General features: G+C 35.4%; 1 long non-coding RNA gene across 1 annotated transcript in view; it reads right to left on the bottom strand.

Annotated features, from left to right (window-relative positions):
- Nucleotides 1-4,205: 4,205 nt before the first annotated feature.
- Nucleotides 4,206-20,028, bottom strand: part of LOC127837113 (uncharacterized) — a 29,844-nt gene continuing 14,021 nt past the window's right edge. Inside the window, exons 2-3 of the long non-coding RNA XR_008029109.1 lie at nucleotides 8,616-9,240; nucleotides 4,206-4,483 (exon numbers count right to left, since the gene is read on the bottom strand). This is a non-coding gene — a long non-coding RNA (uncharacterized LOC127837113). The remainder of the gene's footprint in view (nucleotides 4,484-8,615; nucleotides 9,241-20,028) is intronic.

Genomic DNA, 20,028 nt, shown 5'->3' on the forward strand with positions numbered 1-20,028 from the left:
ATGTTTCGTGAAGAATTTATATAGCCTCCAGAGTGTTACCAAGGTTTTCCTTAAATTTTACCAACTAACCGTATTTTACCCACCATGATCCAGTATTGAATCAAGTGGAATGTCATTGAGGCACTTAGTTTCTAGAAGACTGGGCAGTATATGCCGCATCCAGATTTTAAACAAATGTTTTCTTTAATTTGATTTGGTGACCAAGTTTTAACCCAATGGGACCCAGTTTTTAATAGGGTTGAAATATCATTGTGACTCCAGACAGCTTTTGGCTTTTAACTTAAGTTGACCTTGATTTTGACCCAACTTCACACATCTTCGAACTCAAATGGAAAATCTTAGGGTAAAATGTTCTAAATAATTACATGTCAGTTTGACAATAAGTGGGGGTCTCTAGTGTTTACAAGCGTTATCTTTTTGTTTACTTTGTGACCTAGTTTGTTATTTAAGGTGTCTCAGTTTCAAACTGCGCCAAGATATCATTGAAACAAATAATACTGAAGATTTGGCAGTAAATGGTTCCTCTAAAGTGTTCACAAGCCTTTTCTTTAATTTAGATCTTGTAACATAGTTGTTGACCCCACGTGACACAGTTTCTAACACAGCTGATATATCATAGGGACAAACGTTAATAAATAAGACATACACAGTGTTTACATTTTGTCTTGTATTTTATCTAGTGACCTGATTTTTCTTCTGCATTACCTCGGTCATGTATAATTTGGGAAAAAATGATATGCACAAGTTTCATTATGGTTTGGAAACTGATGTGGCTTCTAGAGTGATAACAAGCTTTTTGTTATTGGACCAGGTTACTAACACTTGAAGTGAAGTGACCCACTACTAAATTCGATAAGAAATATTACAACATGTATAATCTGACAAAGTTTAATAAAGATTTGACTGTAAATTGGATCTCTAGATAGTATTCTGATATAGTGACTTAATGTTGTTTTATCCTAATTGATCTAGTTTCGAACTCATTCACAACTCAATATCCCGTAACGATATGCGAACATTTATGAGCAAACGCGCAGGGTCCCTCTCTTGCCGCCATCGGAAGCCATCCCCATCCCTCATGAGGGGAATTTTCGCACCAATTACCTTTTCATGGGGAGTTGTTTTACTTAGTCTCTCATTACTTCATTTTGTGTACATGTTTGCACTATATTCATTGCTTTTTTACTTTTAGTATATTTGACACTCATATTAGACTTTACCGTGATGATGTATTATAAAATGAATGTCAGTATAGTAAAGAGGTGAAACTTCTGTCGTTCCAGTAGTATTTCTCGCCTACTTTACACACACACATGGTCCTTTATTTATGGCAAGTTACCATTATCAGTGCTAAAGTAATTATTGAAAAGCCACATTTTCTTCTCTCATCTCTTAAGTAGTCAGTGAATATGTTGTTTTTAAAAAATGAACTGATGGATAAGAAAATTACTGTATCGAGTAGTGTGAATAAAATAACATACTGGTAAAACAAAATACTTAATTACTGTAAAACCATTAAATTTCGTGTAGTACGAATTTTCGTGGATTTCGTTGGTGCACTGAACCACGAATTCAAGTACCAACGATTATTTATACATTCTTTTAGCCGAAATCGGTCATTTCCGAATGTCATTTCCGACATTTTCTTTTGTTTTCGGTTATCCGAGATATTTGTTGTTTTTTTTTGTAATAATTACTTCATTTCAGTATTACATTACACAATTTCTTGATTAATTAAAATATTTCCGAATTGAAAATGTTTTCTTCCACTGAATCGTTAGCGACCTGTGTCAATAATGCTACAGTCATAGACTGAGCCTTTGCAAGGTCGGGCAATCCTGCTATAGTAGGGGAACGTGTCTGAACTGGTCCCGTTTTCAACCATTTTGACATAGACATTGTTTGATTGAGATATGCTAGTTAATACAATATGTTCTTTTCTTGATAAGTGTCTGGGTAATAATACTTTTTCACGTGACTTCATCAAATTAACAGTTTGAAGATTTATCACATATGTTAATTAGTGCCAATTAAAGTTTAAAGAGATATAACGGTTTTCACATGTGTATTATGGGGACCTTAATACTTAATTGTTACTACTAAGAGACCGATTGCGCTGAGAATTGCACATATTGCCAAAACAACATTGATGGCAATTAGCGAGCAGGGACCCACATGTGCGCCGCTTTATCGATCTTTTCGACAATCATTGGCACTCGGCAACACTTTCATGCTTCAGTGCACATTAACCCCAAGTCTTGCTGTCAACACAGATGAGCAGATTATGCTTCGTTATTACTCTGGTTGTTTTAATAAAAGTTTAATTATTATGACGATCAGAATTCCCAAAAAAATTGAAATCCACGAAATTACGTGTCAACGAATTTGTTGATTTTTATTACACCACGAAATTTCATACCGACGAAGTTCTATACGTTTACAGTAATAAAACAAACGAAAACTATTTTCGACAATCACAATCGCGGTCGCCGATGCATGATGGTGACAGTCTGTTTCATGATTTTGCACAGACTCATGGTCATCTTCAATTTCCATCGACTTGGCATTTGATGACCCGGTCGCCGATGCCTGTGTGTGATGTCTGTTTGGTTAATATTAATACTATATAATGCGGTTTGAAAATCTTTTTTTTTGCAGGAAGAAATCGTTTTTTGTAAGCTGTTTTTCGATATGACTTAGAAAGTTGTTACATTTTATTATCCGTAAACGGTTTAGATGAATAAATCATGCAGGTGCGCAAAAAGTAATATATCCCGTCCACAGCCGTATCGATGAGGCTAGAAAATACTAACAATATTTGTTCCGCGTTACGGGTTTTGCGTTTGCTTGTTTTGTTTTTTCGTATTTTTTTCTAGGGGATTTTTTATACACAAAATAGGGGTTAAAAAGTATACTTGTTCATGGGAGAAGCCGCCGATATTCGGCGGTAAATAGTGCAAATCAAGGGCCCTGACGCGAGATTGGCTTCGGAAGCATGACGTAGTTCTCATGAGCTGCCCGAAGCCAATCTTGCATTCGCTCTTAAATGTTCACATATCGTCGCGGGAAATTCCCTAAATTCTATGTTACAAGACCACACATAGTGTTGAAATGTTGGTCATTGCTGTAGGGAACTCTTATTGCTAAGGGTTAATATTATTTTACTTAAAATTTTAATATTTTACGAAATATTCCTTCATTTTGAGTGTTTGTGAGGCTTTAAACTTCTGCAAAGTATTGACAAAATATCTGTAAAGTTTAATGTTGATACGCAGAAAAATGAGAGAGAAGTGTCCGACCAAATGTTAACAATTACAATTATGTAAATATTCACAATGTCAACAAATACTTAGGTACATAACTTTGCGAAGAACATTGTTTCCTGATTAAAAATAACGTCTTGCGCTTCTAAAAAGTATAATCCATATGTATACTATTTCATGTTGATACGCAGAAAACAGACTAGTTTGCGACATATAGTATACATATTTACATGTACATCGTGACAGACCAACTGATAAATGAAAGGACCAATGATCGACAAAGCGTGATTCCAGTATACACCAACAAACTTTGTTTGCAATGCTATTCCTTGTGCGGCGGTATTATTACTAGTGAAATTTTTGTATAGGAATAGGTTTTAAAGTAATATGACACTGGGAACTGGGAACGAACACAAAAAATGAATGAGAAGTGATATAAAAATCTTAAATATACAACCAAAATATGTTTTGTTATCAAATAATATTTCGTCTATCTTGTTTAAGCATTAAATGAGTAAACGCATTTTGATTTAACATAACAATCAAACTATCATTCATTTGAAAAATCGTTTTCGTTAGGCATCATTTACGGAAATAGTATTCAGTGTCATTGTGTGGATTTCAACAATTTGAAACCAAAAAAAATTACAACATTCACATGCAAATTTTAAGTTTTGTATGCGCAGTTATGGACATAAATATGTTACACAGATTGCATCTTTAATTCATAGTATTATGTTTAAGTGTGACTTATGCAATTATGCATGTTTCTGGTTCTCTTGAATGCAAATCATTAAATTATCAAAATATGCTAAATATCGATTGGTCATAATATCTTAAAATTATATCAAGGAAACTATATCAGAGCATTTTGATTTGTTTTAATTAGAACTTTGAACTTCATGTGTACATATCAAGCCTCTTCTCAGACAATGGCTGGTTTTCAAATATTTACTGTCGTAACTATTAGCGGATTCTAGTAATGATATGACATAATGCAATTTTCAAGTAAGAAATTTGACCAACAATGACATAAAAAATGTATAATTATATATACATACATCAGCTAGCATAATTACGGCTTTATTTGCAATAGGATCTCTTGCCAGGCATTTCGAATCTGCCAGAAGCTTGGTCAATGTTTTGAAATAGTACTGAAGTTCAGCAACTGTTGTCTTGCACGTGGCACTGTGGCGTACATCTCTACCAATTTGACGGACCTGAAGTGGGACAGAATGCTTTCAAAACAACTTTATAATAAAAAAATACATGTAAAACTAATTTTACAAGCATAATTGTTCATTCCCCGCCAAATTGAGGGCGTATATTGATGGGTGCAAACCCCTTGATAAATGGTATAATCCTGAAAAATTATTCAGTGTGGGATAATTGTTTTTATCCCCACGCTTTTAAAAGCTTAGAGATATTGTATTGATCTCCATCTTTCTGTCCGTCCGTTCGGCCACTATCTCTTCATACCCTATTAGTTAAAACCTATTTATGTTAGCTCGATTGCATCGAAAGCCTAAGGCTTATATAAAAGCTCTCGAGTCCGTTTCCTGGGCATAGAACCAGTACTTGGGTTTCTTTGGGGGAGCTCTAAAGAACGCTCCCACGGTGGGGATCGAACCCGTGACCTCCCAGTCGCTAGGCGGACACCATATCCATTACACCACGGCGCCTACACTATTAGCACTAGAACCATGAAACTTACACACATGGTAGCTATGAGCATATGTGCGACGGTGACGGCGCCGGTGACGGTGACGGCGATAGTGACGGCGACGGTGACGGTGACGGCGACGGAATTGTGATCTCACCCCGGCCTCAAACGTGATGGGTAAATTAATGGGTAAAAAACTCATTTCACTTACAACATGCGACGCACATGACAATAACTTTTGACCCAAGGGTCAGATCAAAATTCCAAATAGTGCAACGTCGCACATATGCCCATAGCTACCATGTTTGTAAGTTTCAAGATTCTAGTTCTCATAGTGCAGGAGGAGATTGTGGCAGACCACGCAAACCCAAAATTTAGTTTTAACATAACTTCGTCATTATTCACCATTTGACTTCAAATTAATACTGAACATCTCTAATGACAACATGATCTATCTATTCCATCCATGTCCACATTACCCACCCCATTGATAAAGGTAAACGCAGCTTGGTTCCCGTCCTCTTTCAAATTTATTCAGAGGTCCACGGGTACTACTTCCCCGTACCTCTAAAAACAATTTCGTACCAAAAATTTTCGTACCCATTTTTTTTCGTACGCACATTTTTTTCGTACCCAAAGTTTTTCGTACCCAATTTTTTTCGTACTTTATATTTCTCGTACCCAATTTTTTTTGTTACCCAAAATTTTACGTACCCATATTTTTTTTCGCACCCAATTTTTTATTCTAACTTAATTTGTTCGTACCAAATATTTTATCGTACCCAATTTTTTTAGTACCCTATTTTTTTACCCAAATGTTTCCACACCCAATTTTTTTTCGTCCCAAATATTTTTTGTACCTAAATTGTTTTCGTTACAAATTGTTTCGTTTTTTCGTTCCCAAATTTTTTTTTCGTACCCAAATTTTTTCGTACCCAAAATTGTTATCGTACCTAATTTTTGTTTCGTACCCAAATGTTCTTGCGTACCCAAATTGTTTTTTGTTCCCATTTTTTTCGTACTCATTTTTTTCGTATTCACATTTTGTTCGTACCAAATTTTTTTTCGTACCATAATTTTATTCCGTACCCAAATTTTTTTTTGCATAATTGTTTTGTACCCAATTGTTTTCGTAAACACAATTTTTCCTACCCAAACTCTTTATCTTACCCGCATTTCTTTGACCCACATTTTTATTCGTACCCAATTTTGGTTCGTTTTTTTTGTGCGTTTTCAAATAATTTGTACCCTTTTTTTCTTACTTAAGTTTTTTTTCGTACCCATTTTTTTTGGGGGGGGGATTTATTTTTTCACCCAAACTTTTGTTTCAACATAACTTCTTCATTTGTTCACAAATTGACTTCAAATAAATACTGAACATCTCTTATGACAACACGGTCTATCTCGACAATCCATGTATAAATTACCCACCCCAGGGCCCCACCAACATAGGCCTTGCCCACCCAAAATTGCCTTTTAATATAACATCCATTCGGCGTGGGGATACGCGTCGGCCTCTGCCACTTCTAGATATGTAATTAAATGTCCCTCATTCATATTTGAACACTTATACAAAAACAACAATCTGCACCAAATCGTATTTAAGAAATTGTAGGGTTATGGTTCCAGTGGAAAGTAAGTCTCCTCATTGAAATATACATATATATACACCTATTAAGTTAATACATTTTGAAATCTTGTATCGTACCTTAGATATAGCCCTGAAAAGTAATAGGAAAACAACAAATGACAATAACTCTTATTTAGGAATGTCTAGTGTCATAGTTCTTGTGTATGGCCTTTCTCCTTAATGATATCAATATACCCATAAAGTTTCATGTTTAAATATGTTATGATCTCTGAGATATACCTCTGAACAGTTACATCATACAAAGGGCTTTAACTCTTCTTTGAGAAAGAGTATGGTGATGGTTCGTATGCATTAGACAGCTCCTCATTGATATCTTTACACTGTAAATGTATACACTTCTTGAGTTCCATGTTGATATCTTATATCAGCGATTTTTCTTCCTAAATTGGGAAAAGCAAAAGCAGTTGGGAACAAGGGACAGAACCAGGTTTTCAATTTGAACCAAAAAAAAGTCTGATAAAGGAGACGACTAAAATGTGCATTGTAACTGATTGTTTCTAGTTACTCCCCCCCCCCCCCCTAATGTCAAATTCAATCAATGTTTAGTCGCGGCGACCTTGATTTCGACCAAATCATAAAATCCCGACAATATGCGCCAGGGAACTTGGTGACAATCATTTTGTGAACGTTTCATTGAAATCCGTTTAGAAAGGGGCGCTCGGAAGATCATATATGGCCATGTTTGACATTTGAACTCAAAGTGTGACCTTGACCTTGGAGATATCAACGTCATTCTTTCGCATGACACACTTTTCAATGTTTGTGGACTAATGTACGGAGTAATTTTACAATCTCACCATGAATGACATAGTTATGGCCCGTTTAAGATCATGTATGGCCATTTTTTACCTTTAAACTGAAAGTATGACATTGACGTTGCATATATCGACATGTGTCTTTCGCATGACACACCGGTCTAGTTTGGTGAGCAAATGTGCCAAATGATTTTAAAATCTCACAATGAACGACATAGGTATGGCCCGGACTTGCTCATATAGAATTGTTCCACTCTACCGCCCGCCGGCAGTCACCAATCTTATAACCATTTTTTTTTAAACCTGGTTAAAAATTAGCGCAAAATCGGAAATTATAGTGTTTATTAATGGGCCTTATCACAGATTTGAGGATGTATTGAAGTTGGTCATTAAATGCTTTATATTGATAAATGTTAACATTGGATCTAAAAAGCTCCAGTAAAAATCAAGAATAACATTTAAAAAATAAGAAAACAAGTAACCCGCAGCAGGCTCGAACAACTGACTCACAGAGTCATGGAGTAAAAGTCTACCCACTAAGACCAACCCGCCTATCCGATTTTATACATTGAAGAATATTTGTTATACTTTATATTAGAAATTCTCGTAGTTTTCTAAAATATAACGATATCGACAGAACTCTATAAATTATTCAATATTTCGCGTTGCAACGCTTTATAATTTTCAGCTTTTAAAATCGTCAAATGATGCCTATAATGGCTATTTGGGAGCATGGTTAATGTTCAGTAATTCTGTTTCCTCACAAATGCCATAACTATAACGAACATTTGCGAATCTAAAACACATTTTATTTTAATTTTATAAATTAACCAAAACATGAAAAGGCCCTTTTAATTTCTTGGTATCAAAAGCAAAAATCAACTCAAACATTGTTTTAAATTCATTTTGGCTTGAAATGTTCAGTGTAAATGCTCATTCAATTTTTAAACTTGCAGATAATGCACTTTGGGAACAAAAGTAATGGAATTTGCCTTTCTTATGGGAAATTTTCAGACAGTATCTGGGAATTTTGTAGTTTTTGTTCAATTGAGAAAGTACCTTTTATGGGTACTTTCTAAAGAAGGGAAAATCGCTGTATATAGTTTCTGAGATATAGCCTTGACAAGTTTCTGACAGATGGACGGACTGACTTATGAACAACGCCAATTAGTTGGCGGGAAAAAAACTGCTAATTAATAAACAAGTAAAAAATACACTACACTTTAAGTAAATTATTTCCACAAAAGACAATAAGTTGCGCTTTTAAAACACGTATACATTACCTTTTCTAATGGACATTGCGGGTCAGGCGGCAAAGGTGAAAGCCATGAGGGGCAGAGATGATTCTGAAAATCTGTGCAGTTCCACATGATGTTGATCACCGCGTTAAAGTCTGATTCCTGAACAGATGACACGCCAGCATATCCTGTCGGAGGAAGGTAACATTTGGCAATTTGCCACCAGTTTGATTTCCAACCTTGGGCTTTAGTGTTCTTCCATGAAGGACCATTGAATCGATGAAATGATTCTATACCAAGTTTCACTTTATCACATGTTTGGCATTTGGGGGATTGCATCAATTTTTCAATAGAACATTGCCCACAACTGCTACCAATTGCTGCGTGGACCTTTTTAATTGTATTCTCAATGAATTGAGTCAGTCCTTCCTTTGTCACAGAGAGGGCTATGCAAGCCTTAAACCAGTTATTAGTCTCTTCATCCGCGAATATCTTGGTATTGGCAGCCATCGTCATGAGAATGCATGCACCGTTCAGATTCAGCAGCAAGTTCCTTTGTTGTCGACCACAGAGTTGAAGTCATGAACACATGACCAAAGTTTCATCTGATTTATCTGATCGGTTTTAAGTCTGAACAATTATGTTCTGTTGGTTGCCCTCCATTTTTCGTCTACAATTAAAAACGATTTATTTACAAAACCCTCACGTGTCATATATATTGAATCATATCACAACAACATAAAGCCTAGAATTATTTTCACATCAACATACAGCTTAGAGTCATATCACGTCAAAATTAAGCTTAGAATCGTATCACATCAGCATGAAGCTTAGAATCGTATCTCTTCAACATGAAGCTTAGAATCATATCACATCAACATAAAGCTTAGAATCATATCACATCAACATAAAGCTAAAAAGCGTGTCACATCAACAAAAACCTTAGAATCATTACACATTAACTTAAAGCTTTGAATCATATCACATCAACGTAGTGTTTTTTCACCATTTTGGGGAATGGGCCGGATCCCTTTGGATAGGGAAAAATCGCATCGTTTTGACTTGAATTCGGAAATAACTGTTGTTCTTTATTAACACATGCTTTAAAATTAAGAATAAAACTGATTCAAATATTACATTTTTATAGTTCAACTTATAGAGTTTTAAGGGGAGATGAACCTAGTGTTGAAATTTAGTTAAAACAAGAGGGTCATGGGTCACTGGGCGCTCACCTGCGACTCAAAAAAACTTGACTATTCTGAAAAAGTGTGAGCTGAATCAAGAAGATTGGTCCTAAAATTGACTTCTAGAGTATAAATATATTCTTTTATTTGACCATCTGCTAGTGACCTAGTTTTTGAGCTAACATTACTTAGTTTATATCTCAGCCGAGATTGTATTGGCACCAGGGTTCATGAAGATTGGCCAATAAATGTGCCTAATATAGCGTCAACAAATTCTTACTTTAGCCATATGTATATAAGTAATATTGCCAGCGATTTTTTACGCCCAATTGGGAAAAGTACCTGTACCAGCCCAGTTGGGAACAAGTGCTGTTTGTAAAACACGCATGACCCCCAAATGGGATGTCAGTTGAAGTGGCAGCGATTGTGTGAATACATTACAGTATGATTCGCAATTTAAAGAAGAATTGCTCATGTGACTGCTCCAGGTCACTGTGACCTTGAATTTCGACATAAAATCCTACAAATCAATAGGGGTCATCTGTCGGTCATGACCAATCTCCCCATGAACTTTCCTGATCCCAACTCTAAGCATTCTTGAGTTATCATCCGGAAACTATTTTACTGTTTGAAGTCACTGTGACCTTGACCTTTGACCTAGAGTACTGAAAATTTATAAGGGCCATCTGTCAGTCATGACCAATGTCCCTATAAAATTTCCTGATCCCAGGCTTAAGCGTTCTTGATTTATCATCCGGAAACCATTTAACTGTTTCGAGTCACTGTGACTTTGAACTTTAATCTAGTGACCTGAAGGTAAATAGGGGTCATCTGCCGCTCATGGCTTATGTCCCCATGAAATTTCCTAATAGCAGGCCTAAGCGTTCTTGATTTGTCCTCCGGAAACCATTTTACTGCTTCAAATAACGGTGACCTTGACCTTTGATCTAGTGACCTGAAAATCAAAAGGGGTCATCTGCCGGTCAGGAAAATTGTCCCTATGAACTTTCCTGATCCTAGTTCTGAGCATTCGTGAGTCATCATCCGGAAATCATTTTACAGTTTCAAGTCACTGTGACCTTGACCTTTGACATAAAGTCCTGAAAATCAATAGGCGTCATCTGTCGGTCATGACTAATGCCCCAATGAACATTCCTGATCCCAGGCTTAAGCGTTCTTGAGTTATCATCGGGAAAGCATTTACTGTTTCGAGTCACTGTGACCCCATTTTACTGTTTCGAATCACTGTGACCTTTGACCTTGTGATCGGAAAATTTAAAGGGGTCACTTGCCAGTCATGATCAAAGTACGTATGAACTTTCCTGATCCTAGGCATGTCAGCGTTCTCGAATTATCATCCGGAAACCATTGGTAGACGGACCGACCGACCGATATGTGCAAAACAATATACCCCCTTTCCTTCGAAGGGGTGAGGCATAAAAATATGCGCGAGAACCCCTGAAATTGGACCAATTCTTGTTGTGAAATCTTCATATTGGGATATTGGTGTATTTGATTTTTTGCTCCAAAATACTTTCAAATTGATAACTAAGTGTTGCCGAGTTGTCAATATAATATTCACTTATGTTCAAGCCATAGAGCTACAGAAGGAAACTAAATATCCACTAAAAAATGGAAACCTTCCATTTGGAATGTTTACCTCCCATTTGGGAAAAATATATATACTTTTTTTCATTGGGAATAAGGCCGATTACCGGACCTGATTCTGAATGAAAAAAACACTGTTAATAATTGAAGAAAGATTATGAAATGCTATAATACTCTGAGCGCATGCGTGTGATGTCGTTAAAAGAATCTCTTTCTTAAAGTAAACACAATCGTCGATATAAGGTCCATATCGATACCAGTTCCTCGTATGATACTAGAATAACCATCCTGAATAGTTATTACAAAAAAGACATTAACAATTATATATTGAGTATTATGTACATAGTTGCAATAATCCAACTCCCAGCTATTGATAGCGTGAACCAACAAGTGAGGCAACTCGTGATTACACAAATCAGCAGTAAACAAAACGTTGCACTTTATTGCATGTATCTAGCTTAACATGGGTCTAAATTACGTATAAAAGCTCTTTATCTGACGGGATCAAAGAGTCCGAAACCATCCAATAAAGAAAGTCGAATTATTTATCTTTGAGAACATTCAATGCCATGCAGCATGCGAGCTATTTAGAAAATAAAAATCGTAAACCAACACATTTGGAATGTTTTTGCGGTAATAGTGTTCCTGGCTGAAATCAATGAAATCATTTTAAATCATTCATGTTTTAGTATTCAACAAGACAGTGGTCGAATATTTGTGGAACACATACGAGTTTTGATTCAATCTTGTGTCTGCTACAATGTAACGAGTGGTTACAGAAATTACCGATTGTACAAATTTATCGACCGACATATACAAAATGACAGAATAGCGTTCATATTTTATGTTCATCAGTCTTTATTATACATATATTTCAATATAAACTAAAATAAAAGTTAAGAAGAACATGTGTCGAAAAATGCTAAATAAGCCAGATATTTAATTCTGAAATCGAAAAAGGCTGTACAGCCGAATTTGCCAGCATGTATATCATGCATCTACGATGTGAATCTAAATTAAGTTTAACGGTTCATTTGAAATTCCTGCAGCGATATCGATTCATACGACACACGAACACTTACTAAAAAGACGAATGCATCGGTTATTGTAGGAAAATAATTACGAATTATCTTCGTCACAGTCGGCTCGGGGCGCTAATTTGTATTTGCTGTATTTTATGAAATTCGTCTTAAATGTATCATTTTTCTTGCATATTGTGTGTTATTATAACATATTTGTATCAATATTTTACCATTCAGCACATATAAAAATCATATATATACCCGCTTTAAATAAACAATGTATCAAATGAGAATCAAATTCATTAATGTATCAACGAGTAATAGTCATAAACACTAAAATCTTTGGCGCAATCATCGTGTTTGGCGGAAACCGGAACATGTTGTTTTTTGGAAACTGACGATCGGTAATTGCCGTAACCACACGGACAATTTCAGCAGACAAGTTTTCGTAAATATTCTTATGTTGTCCTCAAATACTCTACCACGACATTGTTGTATAGTTTGTATACCAATACATAAATCAAAACAGCGATTTTTCTTCCCAAATTGGAAAAAGTAACTGTACCATACAAATTGGAAAGAATTATCGCGAAAAAACCTGAAATTGGTAAAAATTAGCGTCGTGAAACCATTCATTTTGGAATTGTGTGTATTTTTTAATGGCTTGTTATCAATAGCACAAATAAACTGAAATATTAATTTACACTCATTTGGGCTTTAAATGTTCAGTGTAAGTGCTCATTTTATTTGTAAACTTGCACTTTTCGAAATTAATGGACGAAATTTCCCTTCCCTTTGGAAATTTTTCAGACAGCAATTGAGAATTTTGCATTTTTTTTTTCAATTGGGAAAGTGCCTTTTACTGGTACTTTATGAAGGTAGGAAAAAATCGCTGGAATAACAAGTAATATTTGATTTTAGTAAAGAACACTTTCCATAAATGCTTATTAATATGCATTAAGATTCAAATTGAGTGCATAAAATATTGAAATATAAATATTTCAGTTTATCATTCTATCAAATAGTTTAATAAATTCCCATGCTAGCCCGGCAACTCAGTTATTTTGGAAATTATTACCCATATCTGATTAAACTTGTATAACTTATTTTTATTTTAAAACTTCTATTACATAAATGTTTTTGTGTAAAGGCAATTTTATATATAGTTTCAAAACATTAAGGCAAATATTTCGCATGTAATATAAAATGCTGATAATTAAGAAAATATTCTTTTTTAATCATTATGTTGGTTTTATCAGTCATTAACAATATCACGTCATTGAATTATTTAAAAACAAACAAATGTTTTCCGATAAGATGATGACACATATAACAGATTGATTGGAAGATATGAACATATCAAAGTTACTAGGTTACCCGCCTAGAATGGTCATGTAAGTTTGGAAGTACTTGATATCTAAATTTATTAGCCTTAAAGTGTTGTTAAAACATAAAATAATTATTGAAATTTGTCAAAGCGTGGAAAATATTTTCATTTAGTAAACAAGAAATGTGTTTGTCAGAAACACAAAGCTCCCTATTGCGCCGATTTCAAGCAATATATTCGACCTTTGACATTGAAGGATGACTTTGACCTTGATCTTTCACCACTCAAAATGTGCAGCTTCATGAGAGACACATGCATGCCAAATATCAAGTTGCTATGTTCAATGTTGCAAAAGTTATTGCAAAAGTTTAACCAAGGTTAAAGTTTTGTGACCAACACACAGACACACACATAGAATGACAGACAAACAGGCCAAAAACAATAAACCGCCGATCATTCGATCCGGGGGCATAAAAAAATCAACATAACTATTAAGTGGCTCAGAAGAACTTGTGGTCGAATAATAAAATGGGCTATATGCTTGTTGAAAACAACAATGTTAACATCATTTTGAATGAATTTTCTGATAAAAAGTGGTATTTTTAGTTCAAAGAGGAGATACATTTTCAAGAATAAACAATATAATTATAACAGTTTTAATGAATTTGTGCATGTCATCAAGTATTATCATATGACCAGTTTTTTATTATAAAACAGATAACGTTTTTGAAACGTCGTAGTCCCTTGTTATCAAAACAAAATCATGAAAAACAGAATTTTCAAAGTATTCTATTAAAACACACAAACAACGCGTTTTTACCCTAAATATTATCCCTGCACTTAATTGCCATCATTTACTTATGTTAAAAATAATCATTTTTTCAAGCTACTCATGGTACCAGTTTTTGGTAAGAAAATTAATAACAAGATTGTTAAGTTTGTAATCCCATGTTGCCAAAAATATCATAAAACAATATAATTTTCAAAGATATCCATTTAAACAAAAAGAAAATGCCTTCTTAAACTTTAAATATTATTCATGCAAGCTTTTTACATTATTAATTTATGTTGAAAAAAAATCATGAATTCGTGTTATTATTGACCCTCCGATGATCTGATTGTGTTTATTTATTCCAGAAAATAGTGTATGCTGCTTATATAAGCAATTTAAATGTCGCCTGGATTGCAGGTGGCAACATGCCATGAAAAAAAGGTAATCAGTTGCAACTGCCAGTGGTCAGTAGTTGGAAGTAACATTATATCAACTATCATCAGGAACAACTTTGTCAAAGTATTTGAGATGTACGCATAAATATGGTTGATTCTTGTTGAGTGGTGGGGTCTTTTTGAGTCGTGGGTATAGCAATCACGTGAAATCCCTTGATAGAACGTTCGCAAAACTATGCAGTTTGTTGTGGGAAAGTTTTTACCTAGTCACCATCGCTTTGCTTTTCAAAAATGCGACAAAAACAGATCAGTGTTTTGCCGTGGAGGCCCCAATGCGTCATTGGCGCAAACAAAAAATATTTATCACCACTCGTTTTCCGTAGATGGGTCCGCGGGCGCACAGGAATTAGGAATACAAACTAATCGATTCAATTTTTAAGTCGGTAAAGTAATCGATTGAATGCGTAGCTAGCACAAATTATTTAATTGGATGTGACGTCATTTCGCAGCCAATGCTTAATTTACTTGAATAACACTATTTCATTGGTTAGTTGAGATTCTAACAACCAATCAGATATCACGGAAATTCCCAAACCTATCAAAATGGCGGAAAGTGACCGACCGACGAAAACAAAATCTATTTTGAGTTGTTTTCATCAAGCAAGTAAAATTAGAAAATATGACGATAATAATAACACCCCCCCCCCCCAACAGAGTCTTTCCAAGTCCCATCATCGTTTAGCATTACGAAAAAATGTGTGCCCCTAAACGTACATTCAAAGCAAATTGGCTTCGATAATTTTCTTGGTTACTGTTTGACAAAAAATGACATGCAGTTTGTGCATAAAGCACAAACAAGAGCTGTCGCCATAGGATGACATATGCCCATTAAAACGCTTTGATAGTTCTGTAAGACAGCTAAATAACAAAACAAATTCTCGAAACCGAAATGCCGACCCTAACTTCAAGGTAATGGCCATAGGGGTCAAGATTTGTGTGTGTCTGAAATGGTCTTTTCCATATTCACATGAATACCAAATATGAAGGTTAAATCTGAAGCACGATAGAAGTTATGAGCATTTTTCGAAACCTTAATTCAGATTTCAAAACCTAAACGCAGACCAAAAGGTCAAGGTCAATTTGAAAGGGGGTAATCATTTGTATGCGTATGGAAAGGTCGTGTCCGTATACACATGCATTCCAAATATGAAGGAGACATCTGAAGCGACATAGAAGTTATGAAAAAATTTCGAAACCTAACCGCACATTTTGAAACCAAAACGCGGACCCTAAGTTCAACGGCAAGGGGTCAAAATGTGTGTGCGTATGGAAAGGCCCTGTCCATATAACCTAAATAACAAAATATAAATGTCAATGTGAAAGGGGTTAAAATGTGTATGCTTATGAAAAGGTCATGTCTCTATACACATGCATACAAAATATGAAGGTTACATCTATAGCGACACAGAAGTTATGAGCATTTTTCGAAACCCACACGAAGATTTGAAACAAATCGGTCCCGTGTCGTAGTTACAATATCGAATGAGTATTGAAAGTGTTGAGCCTTTGTGTTATTATTACAGATTGTGGGTATGTAAACAGCCATAGCTATATACTTGTTAACTTAATTCCAATATAATTATAATTTGGTTTAAATGTTATAGTATATGAAACTTTTGCTAACGTTTACGCTTAATTAGCATTTGTTATTGTTATCATTCTTATTTTGTCCGCGAGCTTGTAGCATTTCTGTAAGCAATATAACGTTACCTTTTAAAGTAAGAATGGTAATCATGCTGACTTTGGCTTGTGGTGTTAGCATGCTTACGTTCTAACGTAGACTAACGAAGACTTGTACAGAAATTGCACGGTGAGCTTGCTAACGGGAGCTTTTGTTGTAAGCATTCAGTTAAGATAGCATAGAATTAGCAGGATGAACATACGTTTAATTGTATATGCGTTTGTAAATTTTGATATATCATTGATGTGAACAAAGATATTTTTTACTAAGAATGCGTTTGCGAACTTTAATTCCGTACAGTAATTTGACACTTGTGAAGGGTGAATATGATATTTCATTGATAACTCTCAAACCAACGCGATATGTAGGATTCATGTCCATCGGAGTATCGCGTCAATAAGGCATCGATGGAGACTAAATATTACCGATTTCCAGTTTTAGCATATTTGCACGTAAAGCGTCGAAATGCAATCAAAACAATAACACATTTTAGATCTAATTTTTCACAACGTATATTGATAAGTAAAAGTCATGTTACATATATAATGTTGGTCAGGTACATTAAATTAGACCAATAAATAGAGGACTAGCATAGTCACGTTACAGAAAATTCGGCCTTATTCACATGTAAAATCCTCAAAAGCTGATGGCTGTCTGATGGATCAGCAATAACCATTGAAAAAAGCGTGTATAGGAACTACTCGAGGGTAGTCCAGACTTTGCCTCTGTACGATAGGTACACTTCAAAACATAGTAGCATTTTGAATGCCGCCGTTCAAACATATATTTTACTACTAACCAACGTACAATTGCCAACATTTCTGTAATACTGGTACACCGAGTATTTAAAACAAAGCAATGATTATTCGCCCATCTGAATTTGTTTTAAAAGACTAGCCCCATGTTTAATAGAAAAAGAAAAACAGCCATATAGATGACAAATGCATCCGTCCATGTTTCTATTCCATTCTATACAAGCCTAATTTTAGATACGATGTTTCGCAATAATGTTGAAAAACGTTTATTGCGGACCTATGTTAGTTGGATTTGTGTGATTTTCCCCATGTGTACACGATGTTGACATTAGCTTTCAATAAAAGCAACCATTATTTCATAAGTTTCCAGTTTTCATTGTTTTGTTTTTGTATAGCCAGTTGCACATGGTTAAGCAAATTCACATAACCTTGACTTGTGCTGGGTTCCACATCGTCCTCCGTAATCGTCTCTAGGGATATGTGGTCGCCGACTGCCACTTCATTTTGCGCGGCTGAGCTCCCTCATCCGGCGCCTCCATTCCATGTTACGCCTTTACGCCCACTAGCTTGCGCTTTTGCGGATGGAGAAATCTCAACTCGATGTCAAACTGAAGAAATGCAATACTAAATGCAGATATGACCGAACTTGTACAAATGGTAACGAGGCAGCTAACGTGTACACCATTATAAACGAACAGTTAAATCTTAGATAACCAATAGACGATTATTAACCTTACCGTTCTATGTCGCATTGTAAACACTTGTTCATTTAAAGCGAATATAAATTACTTACACTACCAATAAGAGCGTAATCAATCTAATGTAATGTTCGTTACTGGTCCATATGAAATACTATTGCAACCGCAATCATATAAGCCACATAGTTTGAGCAGTCGAGTCTTTGAAGCATACACATGTACATGGGAAATAGTATTGAAATTGATATAATGCGATTTGCCGTAATATATAGTAATATGTGTAGCGCTAAAACATGTCACTCTGGTCTTGTCTTATGTGTCTTTATGTCTGTATATCTGTCTGTATATCTGTCTGTCTGTCTGCCTGCCTGCCTGCCTGCCTGCTTGCCAACCTGCCTGCCTGCCTGCATGTCTGTCTGTCTGTCTGTCTGTCTGTCTGTCTGTCTGTCCGTCTGTCTGTCTGTTTGTCTGTCTGTCTGTCTGTCTGTCTCACTATCGCCCTTTCACCCTTCCTCCCTCCCTCTATCCCTCCCACTCTCTCTCTCTCTGTCTTTCTGAAGTAGATTTTTCACATATTTCAACGTACAATAATTAAACGAGAAGTAATACTACAATATTAAATGAATATGTGACTTACAATCTTACGTTTAAAAATGCAAAACATACATATCCCCATTTTAATGCCAGGATTCTACAGCATCATTATACGTAATCCAAAATCATTTCTTTAAAAAAACATAGTGTTATATTTTTATGCAACATAAAATTTCCTCAAAATATTCCCCTCTGTTTAATCACTGGCCACGCGATTGGGTCAAACGGTTAATGTATTCAAAAAGGGCTTTTCCTCTGAAATATATTCAACTGTTATTTCCTCTGAAACACTATGCATGGAGTTTTAATATTTGGTATTTAACATCACATTTTGGTACACCACACAACGTTTGATCTTTGATCCAAGAGGCAATACTGTCAAGGGTAAGACATGGCCACGCTCTTGAAATAGTCTCTTATACAAACATAATCATCGATGCGCCTGTTGATCTCTATTTATATTTTTGATTGATTACCCGTTTCATGCCAATGAAAGGAGTTATTGAGATTATGATGCAACACATGCATACACCATATTAATTATTATGTAACATTGTACCAATAGCATGAGCGCATAGATGATATATGTCTATTAATCTTTCATAAGCATAGCATGAGGCATGTCAATACTTTCAATCACTTGATCATCATTTGATAATACAACATAGAATCGGAAGTCAGAACATTAAATGCATTTGAAATCGTTTTTCAAAAAAGGATTTAGAATAAATAAAGTGGCGTGAATAATAAATTACTGTGGTGGTATAGATGGGTTATTTACATGTTTGTTTATTGCGTACTACGAATAAATAATTTGTGGTCAGGACTTAATGCGTCGTTGCCATGACTAATTAACACATTGAAACCAGAAAACTTACTCGTTGCAATATAGTTTATCGTTTAAACGACTTAGGAAATAATGGAAATGACGTAGTAGTTTGTGATTACGACATTACTTATTCGTGGGAATGACGTTGTAAGTCGTGGTAACGGCTAAGTTACTCGCTGCACCCGATTGTATAAACAGTTAAACCGGCGGTTAACCACATACCGGCGGTTAAAAGTCGGTAACATGTTGGTTACTGGTCGGTAAGCGTTTGTATAAAATTTGGTTAGTTATACCGATCGGTTAAAACCCAGTTAAAACATACCCTGCTTCCCTAGGTGGGTAAGTACAAGTAACCGAGAGTTAACTTACACTAAATGGCCGTCGCGCGCGACATTATAAAAGCTAACCATCGACGACCTTCACAATTTCGACGAGTAAACAACAAAATGCAGCGACTGACACTTTATTTGACTTAATTTACAGGGCAATACGATTTCCGACCTCGGACGACGAATTTAAGGACGCACAGAACG

The sequence above is a fragment of the Dreissena polymorpha genome, chromosome 7 (assembly GCF_020536995.1).
Source record: "Dreissena polymorpha isolate Duluth1 chromosome 7, UMN_Dpol_1.0, whole genome shotgun sequence".
NCBI classification, from domain to species: domain Eukaryota; kingdom Metazoa; phylum Mollusca; class Bivalvia; order Myida; family Dreissenidae; genus Dreissena; species Dreissena polymorpha.